This window comes from Rhamphochromis longiceps, linkage group LG20 (assembly GCF_057381845.1).
Source record: "Rhamphochromis longiceps isolate RC_006_pf linkage group LG20, R_longiceps_female_GT1.1, whole genome shotgun sequence".
In the NCBI taxonomy this organism is placed as follows: domain Eukaryota; kingdom Metazoa; phylum Chordata; class Actinopteri; order Cichliformes; family Cichlidae; genus Rhamphochromis; species Rhamphochromis longiceps.
In genome coordinates this window covers 12,494,620-12,508,161 of record NC_140576.1, presented here as the reverse complement: position 1 = coordinate 12,508,161, position 13,542 = coordinate 12,494,620, and the positions used below count along the sequence as shown (strand labels likewise).

The 13,542-nt window shown below is 41.5% G+C and overlaps 1 protein-coding gene across 1 annotated transcript in view; it reads right to left on the bottom strand.

The window, feature by feature from the left end:
• Positions 1-13,542, bottom strand: part of calcrl2 (calcitonin receptor-like 2) — a 40,350-nt gene that overhangs the window by 26,143 nt on the left and 665 nt on the right. The window lies entirely within an intron of this gene.

Sequence of the window (13,542 nt, the reverse complement as noted above, 5' to 3'; positions counted from 1 at the left end):
CTACAGCATGTTCTAATCGCTCTAATAGGATATTATGGTCAACAGTATCGAATGCTGCGCTAAGGTCTATCAGGACAAGCACAGAGATGAGTCCACTGTCAGAGGCCATAAGAAGATCATTTGTAACCTTCACTAAAGCTGTTTCTGTGCTGTGATGAACTCTGAAACCTGACTGAAACTCTTCAAATAAACCATTCCTCTGCAGATGATCTGTTAGCTGTTTGACAACTACTCTTTCAAGGATAAGTGCTGTTCACTAAAGGAAAAATATTGTTTCATTTTTTTCACAAAAAAATGTGAGCAGTTTAACACTTTGTTTAGACAATATCAGCTATTCTTTGACCATTGAGCCAAACAGTCAAACAGTTGTGGCTTTAGATATCCCCCTAAAATAGCTAAAAACAAACTAAAAACTACTTCCAGAAACATTCAGCTTTGATATTAATGAGTTTTTTGGGTTCATTGAGAACATGGTTGTTGTTCAATAATAAAATTATTCCTCAAAAATACAACTTGCCTAATAATTCTGCACTCCCTGTAGTGCCAAAACACAACGCCAGTCACCTCTACCCACATAGCAAGCAGGTCTGGCCTGGATCTGGTATCAAGCCGGCACTGCTGGTTGACTTCTGGCATGATAAGACGTATGTCATCCAGATATGGGCCAGGTTTGGCAATGATGCCACTGTTTATGCGATGGCATGCCACATCTGGCCCGATTGTGGTTTGGTGTATGTGGCCCAGGCCCATAGAAAATAGGTCTTCCCTGGATCCGGCATCAAGCTGGCACTTCTGACTGACTGGTGTCATGGCAGGGTGTATGTCAACCAGATGTGGGCCAGGTCTGGCAATGATGGCACTATTTATCTTCCTATTTTCCTATTTTAGTCAGAAGACCTAAATGCCATGTTGCAATACTATACTGCTATGGTAGCCAACGTTTCAAATGCAGATTTGACAAGTTTGTGAGTGTACACTATATCCCAAACCTAGTGACAGTTTACTCTCTGCACCAGTGGGTGGCTGTAGCTCAGGAGGTAGAGCAGGCCACCTACTGATCGGAAGGTTAGTGGTTTGATCCCTGGCTCCTCTAGTCTGCAAGTCTGTGTATGAATATAGTTAGAAAGCACTCAGTCTAGAGAAAGTGGGAGAATGTGGAATGTTGTATAGAGTACTTTGAGTAATCTGGGAGAGTAGAAGAGCGCTATATATGAATCAGTCCATTCACTGTCTGAACAGTTTTGTCATGTTACTTTTGCACTATTATGTTCCAGCACATGTTGTTATTACATGGCTTGATTAAGGTACACATTAGGCTGACATCTGGGCCAGCACAGGGCCAGCAGTGTGTTTGCAACTGGCCCTTGGCTGCACACAACTTACACATGGCCCACATACCGCAAAGAATGACGGCCCTTTGGTGGCCCAAATCAGGTTTACCAGAGGTAATCCACACATGGGCCAGCAAAGGACCACCAGTGTGTCTGCAACTGGTCTTGTGCTGGCCCATGTGTGGGCCACCTCTGGCAAACCAGATCTGGGCCACCAAAGGGCTGTTATTCTTTGCGGTATGTGGGCCATGTATAAGAACATTGTGTGGGCCAGATCGGGGCCATACCAATTTTGCTATGTGGGTAGGTGATGTACAAGTCATACAGTCTCAAATAATATGTAATAGAGACATGACTGGTATTATCACTTGAACTAACAAACATGTTATCCAGTGGCTGTAGATAGCAACTACAACTTTTTAGCCAGGGTTTAAAAAAAAAAAAAAAATCAAATTAATTTATATAAATCATTTCACAGTGAGGAAGGTCGTTAACAAAAGACATAGCTTTTAAATGTCTGACAAGACTCGGCTCCCCAGCAAATTCAGTCTGTTTAAAGAACTCCAAACTTTCATCACTGGATCTGCAGGTAACTCTTGTTAAAGTTCAAGTGTTTGAAACCAGGAGAAGACTGCATTTGTGTGTTTGTGCATTGATTATTATAACACTCTTCTTTCTGGGTTACCAAAAAAAGGTTTTAGAGGTTTACAGATTTACAGATGGTACAAAACGCAGCTGCTTGGATTTTAGCCAAAAATTGTGAAATTTGAGCACATTACCCCAGTACTGAAATGTCTTCACTGGTTGCCTTGTCAGGTTCGAGCAGATTTTAAGTTCCTGTTGCTCACCTACAAGGCTTTAACCATTTCACGCATAGTGGCCACTACAGTGGACAGCTATCGTTGTGGACAGCTGTTTTCTTGTATTTGTGTCAGTGTTGATATACTTGCACATAAACCACTACACTGGACACTGATGTGTCAAATTCATAAGTCAAAACGTATGTTGTGCACCTAAGTGGACATGTAACCAACTCTTTGAAAAGTACATATTTTAAAAAATGAAGTTCAAAAATATTTTTTCATGCCTAAAGATGAATAAAAGTACTTAATAAAAAAAATCCTGATTGAGGTTGTCATAATTCATGCATGAAAGGGTTAAAGCTAAGTTAAAGACCTACTTGGTCACCTGATCCTATGCGTCTTAATTTTATGCCTATTAGTTTTTAAATTGTTATCAGTTTTTAAATTGTAATGTTTTTTGTATTGCTTTTATTCACTTATCTTTTTTTAAATATTCAAATAGCTGTTCAGCACTTTGTTTAAAAGCGCTTTATAAATAAAGTTATCATTTTTATTATTAATGTAACCTCCATCAGAAGCCTATGTCACATCTGCTGATATTTTTGATTAATAAATGAATGAAAGTGCACATTTTTCCTTGCTTGAAGGTAGAACAAATTTCCCTGCCGTGGGATCAATAAAGTCTTATCTTATCTTATCTTATCTTATCTTATCTTAGACTATCAATTTTGATAAAATGTTTGCTTCTTGCTCAGAAAAGCAAAAAAAAAAAATTGGTTAAAAAGAAATTCCTATAATTTTCATGGGACATACTTGTTTTTTTTGCATGACTATATGGTCTGTACTACAGCTCACCAGCCGGAACTAATAAGAAATCCAAATGTTTTTGTTTTTGCTGTCCCAGAATTAGCTTTATTGGTTCTTTTACTCAGTAAAATGGACTGCAGATGCTGCTGTGAAATAAAACGACTTTTTTTTTCCTCCACTGACCCTAGTGGTCATTATTGCATAATTGCACAATGGCTAATTTTGTATAAACTAAAATAGAATATTATTGTTAGCACATGTGTTATCAATTGCAGTATTGCATTTTTGCAGGGTTAAAGGAATTTCAACTGTAGGGGAAAAAAGCATTTTTGCCTTAAAAGCAGTAACTCGAGAAAGTTATTTTGGGAAGAATGCAGTTAGTTTGAGAAAATCCAGACCCCATGGGTATATATAAAAGAACAAAAGCTTAGACTGAAAGCTTAAATTAATTATGAAAAACCAATTTAAAAACTAACAGGCCTAAGAGCAAATAGCTGGCTGGAATTCTCACGCTGCTGTCAGCAACATAACAGAAAAAAGGACTGTGTAATTAAAAACTCTTCTTTGTTAGATAACTAAAACAAATGCCACTCAAAGCAACAATGAATGCACTCCACTGGATAAGAGAGAGTTTATCAGTGATAAGATAAAATACCACAAACACCATGGAGAACCAGAGGGAAGAAAAAGAAAAACTGGCCTTGATATTTATTTACAAGCCATATTTCAACTGTAGCTGAAAACTGTTCTGCACATCAAAGCTCTAATAAGCTCTACAGCTTGTTTATGTATCAATAAGTACTTAGAGTTAAATTTAAGTGCCAATATTGTTTAAATGTTTAAAAAACTATCATTGACCTAAACTTCCATTAACAAAAGTCTTTCAGACTACTGAGTGACTGTCTGAAAAGCATACTTAAAAGTGTAAACACTCCTCATTTTGTAAATACTTGAGCTTATATATTCATAAAGTGCTGTTGATGTTAACATTTCATTCTTACTTTTTGCAGGATGGAAGGACTTTAAGTTGCACGTACTGTAGAAGTTAGATATGGTAGAATCCAACCATAAAGGTCAACCTTCAGGGTCATAACCCAGATAACCCTGGAGGTGACGTAAGATAATAGGCGGGGGTGGTGGTGGTGGTGGTGGCTTTGGTTTGAATACCTCTCTTTTTTGAGTTCATTTAACTCACCAATGCGCAAGCAAAAGTGAATTTAATCTGCAGGGCACTTTATTTTCCCATGGGGTCCCATGAAAAACTGGGACTGCTGTGGAGGGCCCATTAATCATTCCCAAACACTAAAGCTACTGTGTCTACATTTTCAGGCACCTTATATGACTCTTCCATGTTTGACAGTTAGGGGTATGAATTTAATTTTCTGAAGGGGCCATATGACTGGGCCTGTTGTGGAGGGCCACACCAAGAGACTCCAAAGTGCACACAGAATACTTTTAATTTAATAACATTTCATAAAAGTACTGTTTAAACTCAAACCTTGAGGCAGAAAAGTAACTAGTAACTGTATCTCTTAGGGTTGAATTGTTAAATAAAGTGCTCATATACAGTAAATTTAGATTTGAATGAATTTACTTTGTTTCTAATAATGCTTACAGAGTCAAACAGGTATTTGTGGCTCATCCAGCTATATGTTTTTTTTTTTTGTTTTTTGTTTTTGCCTGTCCCATTTAGTTCTTTTGCCATCAGAATTGTTGTCTAAAGGCGAAGAAAGATGCCCAACGGATTTACTTTACCAAATTGACCATCCCAGCCTTGCCATAATGGTCTATTTGATTCACCTTTTATTGTTTATTTTATTTATTTTTTATTTTCACTTGCTAGATACGGGACAGACTTGAATGAGGAAAAGAAAAGGGAGAAAGGAAGAGGGGGGGAAAACAGCGGAGAAGAGGGACGGGGATAAAGGGCAAAAAAAACAAAAACCAACTAAATAAGCAGACAAAAAAAATACATATATCAATCACCTGGATCACCTGTTGAGAAAGAAAAAAGAAAACAAGCAGAAGAAAACGAGAGTAATACAATAAACAACATCACGATGATATATGGGAATATAACAGTAAATACTAAATATTAAACATTATTGTGCAGCACGTAAGATCGACAGCGCACAGTGTGCTTTGAGGTAGGAGCCAAAAAGGGTGTAGTTTGTGTGTGTGAGCACCCGTGTGTACACCTGTGAGCATGAGCGCGCTTGTTTTTAAAAGTAATGATCTGCTAGAGGGTGTGGGGGGGCCACTGCCCCGTCCTCCAGGGCATGAAGCAGGTATGGAGGAGATCAAAACTCCAGACATCCAGAGGCCCCTAGAACACAAGAGACCAAGGAAGACCAACAGAGGGGCAGCCGCGCCACTGTCCCAGAAAGAGCTGAGGAGAGTCCCAGATGAGGGGTCACTCAGCAGCCACGGAGCAGAAGCCAGGGGGGTTGCAGTGACGTGCCCGTGAGCTCCGCCGGCAGCCAGCTGTGCCAGAGTGACCGAGCCCCAGGCCGAGAGGCCGAGGGCACCCCACCCCCGAAGTGGCCCGAGCGAGCCCCAGGCTCCAGGCCCCAATAAGCAGCCACCAAGGAGTGAGCCGGTGTGTGCCTGGACGCCCATCCCCGCCCATCCAGCTATATGTTTTATTCAGCTCAGCTTCTCATGTTTTCTTATCTGCTTGATGTTTCTTAAATATCCAACATTTAAAGTGAGTTTTTTCCAGTTCCTTTCAGTAAGTTGCTCTCGAACACTATCTAGTAGGTCAAACTGTCACAGCTTCTCTCCCATGCAGGTCTACTGTGGCTGAGGAAGTGTCCCTCAGTGCATCTGTTCACACATTATTTTTATTTATTTGTATTTCACTGGGGGTGGGGTGGGCATCACAGAGCGGCAACACAAACCATAGTAATATGTGAGGGAAGGGAGACAGGAAGGATGGATCCTCTGTCATCCTGCACCAGCTTCCTGCCTGCTCTCCCCTTGCCACTTCTAAAGAGCCCAACAGGTTAAAAATAAGCCATTGTAATGTGTACACAAAGGGATATGGAAAGGACTTTTATAGCGGGGGGACACAGATAACATTCTCAAAGCTTCTTAATATAAAAACACTCAGTTCGGTAGGGAGAGGTGAGGAAGTTCATTTGCAGAATTATAAACTGAACAATGTTGCATCTATTCTGTCACCCTTTGTAGTTCAGTTTGTGGGTGTCGAGTACAAAGTAAAATGGGAGGGCAAGTTCGCTGTAAGTCACAACTTTGTTTAACATGCTAATATGTAAACATGCAATAAATCTACACAGTATGAAAGTTCTGCACCTTAGAACAACACGCAGCAACACTACACATGAGTAGTGAGCGAGAGGAGGGAGGTTTGGGGTCTTCACACACCCCTGTTCTCTGCTGGCCATCGGGGCGGGGGGGCTGGGAGGAGGTGTGGCCGTCCGATTGGGATCTGGGATGCGGGGCCTCCCTGCTGCTGCGGGCGCTCAGATACAGTGGGGCAAAAAAGTATTTAGTCAGCCACCGATTGTGCAAGTTCCCCCACTTAAAATGATGACAGAGGTCAGTAATTTGCACCAGAGGTACACTTCAACTGTGAGAGACAGAATGTGAAAAAAAAAATCCATGAATTCACATGGTAGGATTTGTAAAGAATTTATTCGTAAATCAGGGTGGAAAATAAGTATTTGGTCACCTCAAACAAGGAAAATCTCTGGCTCTCACAGACCTGTAACGTCTTCTGTAAGAAGCTTTTCTGTCCCCCACTCGTTACCTGTATGAATGGCACCTGTTTGAACTCATCATCTGTATAAAAGACACCTGTCCACAGCCTCAAACAGTCAGACTCCAAACTCCGCCATGGCCAAGACCAAAGAGCTCTCGAAGGACACCAGGAAAAGTATTGTAGACCTGCACCAGACTGGGAAGAGTGAATCTACAATAGGCAAGCAGCTTGGTGTGAAAAAATCAACTGTGGGAGCAATCATCAGAAAATGGAAGACATACAAGACCACTGATAATCTCCCTCGATCTGGGGCTCCACGCAAGATCTCATCCCGTGGGGTCAAAATGATCATGAGAACGGTGAGCAAAGATCCCAGAACCACACGGGGGGACCTGGTGAATGACCTGCAGAGAGCTGGGACCAAAGTAACAAAGGTCACCATCAGTAACACACTACAACGGCAGGGAATCAAATCCCGCAGTGCCAGACGTGTTCCGCTGCTGAAGCCAGTGCATGTCCAGGCCCGTCTGAAGTTTGCCAGAGAGCACATGGATGATACAGCAGAGGATTGGGAGAATGTCATGTGGTCAGATGAAACCAAAGTAGAACTTTTTGGTATAAACTCAACTCGTCGTGTTTGGAGGAAGAAGAATACTGAGTTGCATCCCAAGAACACCATACCTACTGTGAAGCATGTTCAACATCATGCTATGGGGCTGTTTTTCTGCCAAGGGGACAGGACGACTGATCCGTGTTAAGGACAGAATGAATGGGGCCATGTATCATGAGATTTTGAGCCAAAACCTCCTTCCATCAGTGAGAACTTTGAAGATGAAACGAGGCTGGGTCTTCCAACATGACAATGATCCAAAACACACCGCCCGGGCAACAAAGGAGTGGCTCCGTAAGAAGCATTTGAAAGTCCTGGAGTGGCCTAGCCAGTCTCCAGACCTCAACCCCATAGAAAATCTGTGGCGGGAGTTGAAAGTCCGTGTTGCTCGGCGACAGCCCCAAAACATCACTGCTCTCGAGAAGATCTGCATGGAGGAATGGGCCAAAATACCAGCTACTGTGTGTGCAAACCTGGTAAAGACCTATAGTAAACGTTTGACCTCTGTTATTGCCAACAAAGGTTATGTTACAAAGTATTGAGTTGTATTTTTGTTATTGACCAAATACTTATTTTCCACCCTGATTTACGAATAAATTCTTTACAAATCCTACCATGTGGATTCATGGATTTTTTTTTCACATTCTGTCTCTCACAGTTGAAGTGTACCTCTGGTGCAAATTACTGACCTCTGTCATCATTTTAGGTGGGGGAACTTGCACAATCGGTGGCTGACTAAATACTTTTTTGCCCCACTGTATGTACCAGCTCACTCCCAGTGACTACTTGGCGGGGCCTGGTGCCTGTTGCTCGGTCAGGTCGGGTCTTACACTCCACCTCTCTGGGAACTCTCAGGCCCTCCAAAGGCCTATCTCCCCTCACCACACTCACACACACAACTGATGCCTTCAGGGGTCAGTGCATTGGTGGTTCTTGGTGTCCGGGGCTGGGTGCTCAGATATGTACCAGCTCACTCCCGGAGACTACTTGGCGGGGCCTGGTGCCTGTTGCTCGGTCAGGCCTCTTCCGGGGCAAAGGGGGCCCTCGGGCCTCCGGCCTCTGGGCCTCCGGCCTCTGGGCCTGCGGCTCGGTTCACTCTGGCACAGCTGGCTGCCGGCAGAGCCGGCGGGCACGCCACTGCAGCCCCCTCTGGCTTCTGCTCTGTGGCTACTGGGTGACCCCTCATCTGGGGCTCTCCTCAGCTCTTCCCAGGAGGGTGGCACGGATGCCCCTCTCGCACTCTGGGGCCTCTGGATGTCTGGAGCTTGGATCTCTTCCATGCCTGCTTCATGCCCTGGGGGACGGGGCTATGGCTCTCTACATCCTCTAGCAGACCATTACATGGGGAAACCTTTTGAATACAAGCGCGCTGATCCCCACAGGTGTGCACACGGGTGTTCACTGTTCATAGACATAAACTACACCTCTATTGGCTGCTATTTCCAAGCACATTATGCGCTGTCGGTCCTGCGTGCTACACAACAACATTCAATATTTAGTATTTACTGCTGTTTACACTTAGCTAGATTAACGTGATGGTGTTGTGTTTAGTATGTTGCTCTGTTTTTTTTTGCTTGTTTTCTCTTCTTTTTCTCTCAACAGGTGACGTGCCCTTTCTCACTGTCCCTCTTCCCTTCTGTTTTTCTTTTCCTTCATCTTTCTTTCTCCCTTTCCTATCCTTCAGTCATGTCTGTCCCATCTGTTACAACTGAAAATAAAATAAAATAAATAACAACAACAACAAAGGTTGATCAAATGGAGCAATACAGCAAGGCCGTGATGATCCATTGGGTATCCTTGTTGGTCTTCAGACAACAATTCTGACGGCTAAAGAACCAAATGGGACAGGCAGAAAAAAAGAAGAAAAAAATGAACAGTATGAAAGGTCAAACAAGGCCTCCTTTGTTGCTCATAACTTACATCACTAGAAAAATAAGCTATGTCGTAATTTCAAACAAGGAGGTACTAATTGAAAAAACAGACTATATGCAGCACAGAGCAGCTCAGCTAGTCCTGAACAGCAGCCCCGAGGTCATTTTTCTCACAAGTAGGCAGACGTTTACAGTAATTTGGAGTGTGTTTGGAGATATCAATACCATTACAGATTCATTTGTTTGCCTTAAGTAATATAACACACGTCACATAATTATTATTATTATTTTTTAATAAACGGGAGGATGAGAAAGTCTATTTACCACATCTGCACTCATAGTTCAGTACTGTTCACAAACCCAGAAATAATTTCCATGAGCTGGCTTTACTAAACCTAATCATGCTGTGCAGTCACACAACAGAGGTTATCAACTTGCCAGTCACTTGTGGCCAGGAGCTTGTAAACATGGAGTGAGAGTGCACACTCTAAAAACTATAAACCTAAACAAATATGAGGAATAAGCGACAAAGCTGGTGAAGCCAAAGCCAGGAAGAAAAGCTGGCTCTGGCCAGACTGTGCCAAGTTGTGAAGTTGAAAGCCTTATCAATAACACTTCCCCTGCATTAACAAAAAGGTAGATCCCTCTGTAGTTACAATTCTGTGTTCCACTAAATTAATGTCTTTCTTAGATGTGTGCATGTAGCATGGATTACACTTGTCCTTAATATTGCAACCATGTTGGTGTTGAATGGTGAGTAGTTAAACAACTAACAATAAAAACCTGTACAACCTTATAGTGACAACCTGCACAAGTCTTTAGGGTTTTAATTAAGATTATATCTAAAAACATCTCATTAAGCTGCCTGTCAGCAAAAGATATGATTTTGCTGGTCTCTGAGTAAGCCACCTCTTAACGCTTAGCTTTGAAGAGAGTTGAATATCTCACTAGTTCTAACTAAACTGAATTGAAAATATTCTGAAAATAACTGCTTCATAAAAACCATTCATATTAAACCCGAGGTTACCTCGCTAGCACCCCACATCTTGCTTCTAATTTCAGAAATGTTTCCAAAAACACATCCTATAAAATGTTTTTCACTTGATTTGTAAGTCTGGCAAAAGTGGAAATATCTAGTGTATCTAGTATAGTGTCAATTCCATTGCATCCCCCCATATAACACTGCTTTTACATTCAGGTATTTAGCTTGCTAAGCAGATGGTTCCTTATTTTGTCTGTTGTTTGATGCAGCTAGTGAGAGCCACGAGACTCAACCATATGATAAATGTGTTTTGAAAAGCATCTACAAGCATCATGGCGGTTCAGAGTTAGGAGATCATTCTCAGTCTGTTTGTCACTATGTTTGAATCATTTCACATCATATTTGTATCTGATTCCATTTAATACTGATATTACGTAACAATGCTAACCCTGGATCCAGGCCGATCTGAGGACTCGTGTTTCTGTTTTCCCTTCTATGCAAAGAGATTTTCATTGATATGCTACTGAGTCATATCTGCATGTTATGATCTGTTTAGAAATGCTGACTCATTGCTATAGTTGTTTGTACACTGAAAAAAAATATTTATGCCCCAAATACTGACTTTAAATAATCTGATTACATTTCAGTTTCCCATGTTACATTAGTACAGTGTAAAATGTTGAATTTGATCAAATCTGGTCAAATGAAATTGACTTGATTGGTATTCAGTTTATACCAAGCGTATTTTCCTTAATGATTAGTTATTTGAATAAATGAACCTATAATTTTATATAATTAGTGCTTTACAGATTTTTGTGAGTGTATCTCTGTCCAGCTGCATCCAGAGGCATTTTGGTGCGCACTGGCTGATAACTCCCTTCAGAAATCAAAAGTGAACTGAAAAATTTCAGAGGTCTTTGCATTTCTGCATTTGTCTGGTGTAATTAAAAAAAAAAAAAACAAGTTGAAAATGTGGAGCTACAAGGAAGACCCCTTGTGAATGCAGGAACAAAGTGAAGGTAGCTTCTTTCTTCTTTTGTCTGGCAATATCTACTCACACATCTTATAAGCAGCTGTTTGGAAATAGAAGACATATTTCCAATAGTAAACAAGTGAGAGTCACTTATAAAACCTGCCCACTAACCTGTTGCAGAACAACAAGAGCCAGCAACTAGTCAACACACAAGAGCCTGTTATGCAATAACCACAAGGAGCTTTAATTACAGGTCAAACAGGGTACTTGAACCTACCGGCAGGGGGTGATGGAAAGGATGCACAGCGCTTTCATAAAACAAATGCTTTCTACTTAGAGTGACCTCAAAGAAATATGATCTCCACATTGTAAAGTGATCCAGACAAAACGTATTGTTTGATTTAATACACTTTACAGTTGAGGCTCTGTGTTTGTTTGATGCTATGAACAACGGCAAGGTGTGCAGAAAGTGGTCTCTTAACATTATCTGATTCTGTAAATCACTTATGAGAGTCAGCCCACCAATAGCACCAGGATTTACAGCCACCATGTTGTCCATGTATGACTTATTGGGAGCTTGGTTATGTTCCCATAGCTGGACCCAAAAATAGCTCCTGCAGCTTGGAGCTATGCCATGCGGTTCCTTTTTTGTTTCTTATTTATACTTTTTTGTCCCTGGGACCATAAAAGAAGCACAAGCAGCACGGACCAGTGAATAGAGGAAGTCTGACATCTTCTTAACTGCTCTATCCAACCAAACACAAGCGCTCCCACCTAACAGATTACTGCCAACACCCGTGGCTAATGATGACACAGAGGGAAGTTAAAACTAATAAAATGGTAAATATGCCAGGTTTAGCCATCCTTCCCATCTATCAGCCAGCGTGGGAGCAAGCACACCCTAACACAGTTCCCAGATATGGTCAGCCTGACACCATGTTCACTACCAAAGCATCTACTATGATTCTTCCCCCCCCCATTTCCCATATATCACACTAAAGTTCTTCTTTAGTTTCCCCTTGAGAATAAACAGACTCAGTCTTGTTCTTTCTTTCCTCCACTTATTCAACTTCCTAGGAAAAAGAAAATCTAATATAGCCATGTAAAAAATGGAATAATTCAAATGTGACATCAACAAGGTGGTTCCTGTTGTAGAAATAACCTTTAAAATGACCTTTATCTCTAAAGTTTTATAGATAACACAATCTAAAAAAAAATAAAAAATCCTATCTATGACTGAATGACAGGTCATCTTAGGCTACCTAACAACAAACCCTGCAACTCACCACCTATTATTAACATACAGCATGCAACCCAAACTGTCAGTTATCTACCACTGAGCCTAAAATAAGCTCATATTTTTATTTTTATTTTCTTGTTTTGTTTTATGTAGCAGTGGGGGGGGGGGGGGGGGGGGGGGGGGGGGTCGGGGTCGGGCAGGGGGGTTTGTTGGCCTGTTTGTGTTATGAAAACTGAAAAGCCAGTTGGGGGTTGGGACCAAAGTAGCAGCTCAAACACCTATTAATACACTGATAGCTGCCTGGCAAGAGCAGGCTGTTCCACTCAGACACACACTAGAGTGCAGGGGTGCAAAGTTTCCCACAGGCACATGCAAAGTCCAGGAAACATCTTAGAGCATTCACACGAAATCAAGCAATGAGGTGGTCTGAAAGCTGAGAATGCACAGGTATGATGACTACACCTTGGCAACACTAGGTCGAGAGCACAGTGTTGAAGAAACTTAATTCGAATGGCAAATATAAGAAACAAATGCACAAAGCAAAACAGGAAACTGTTGTTGACATAAAAGTTTCTTGTAAAGTTTTGATAGAAATGTAATAAAACAAGTGAGAGTCACTTATACAGAGCATGTAATTCTCTATCGCTCTTTTTTTTTAAACACACACACATTCAAAGCAGGTCCTACCAGTCTGCAGAGGTTTTCTAGTGATTGCTAATGTGCATGTAGAAGGAAATGAAAATCACCCGGGAGAAATGCAAATGCTAAGAGAAATAACAAAGCACTTGTCAGTCTGATGCGAACAACTTCGAGCAAGCTTGTGTGCACCTCTGTGTTTCCTATATTATTTTACTCTCTGTGCTGTTAAGTCAGACTGAATGTCAAAAGGAGCACTTGGGGATGCCTTCCTTAATTTGCGTTCTGTAATTAGTTTATCAACCGGCATTACTCAAGGATGTGAAGATTTTACAACAGCAATGTCAATTTCAGCAGAAATCCCTTCCCCACATTGCTTACTGCTTTAAAAAACTGTTCTATTAGAAGCCATCTAGCGTTTGATTGAATCTCAGAGTGCTCCTAATGACAGGAAACACTATCACCTCCCACTAAAGCACTGCTATATTGTCCATCTTTACTGTCAGATGTCATTTACTTTTCATGCCATGTTGACTCACTGCAGACTCCCTGATGTTGACCATCT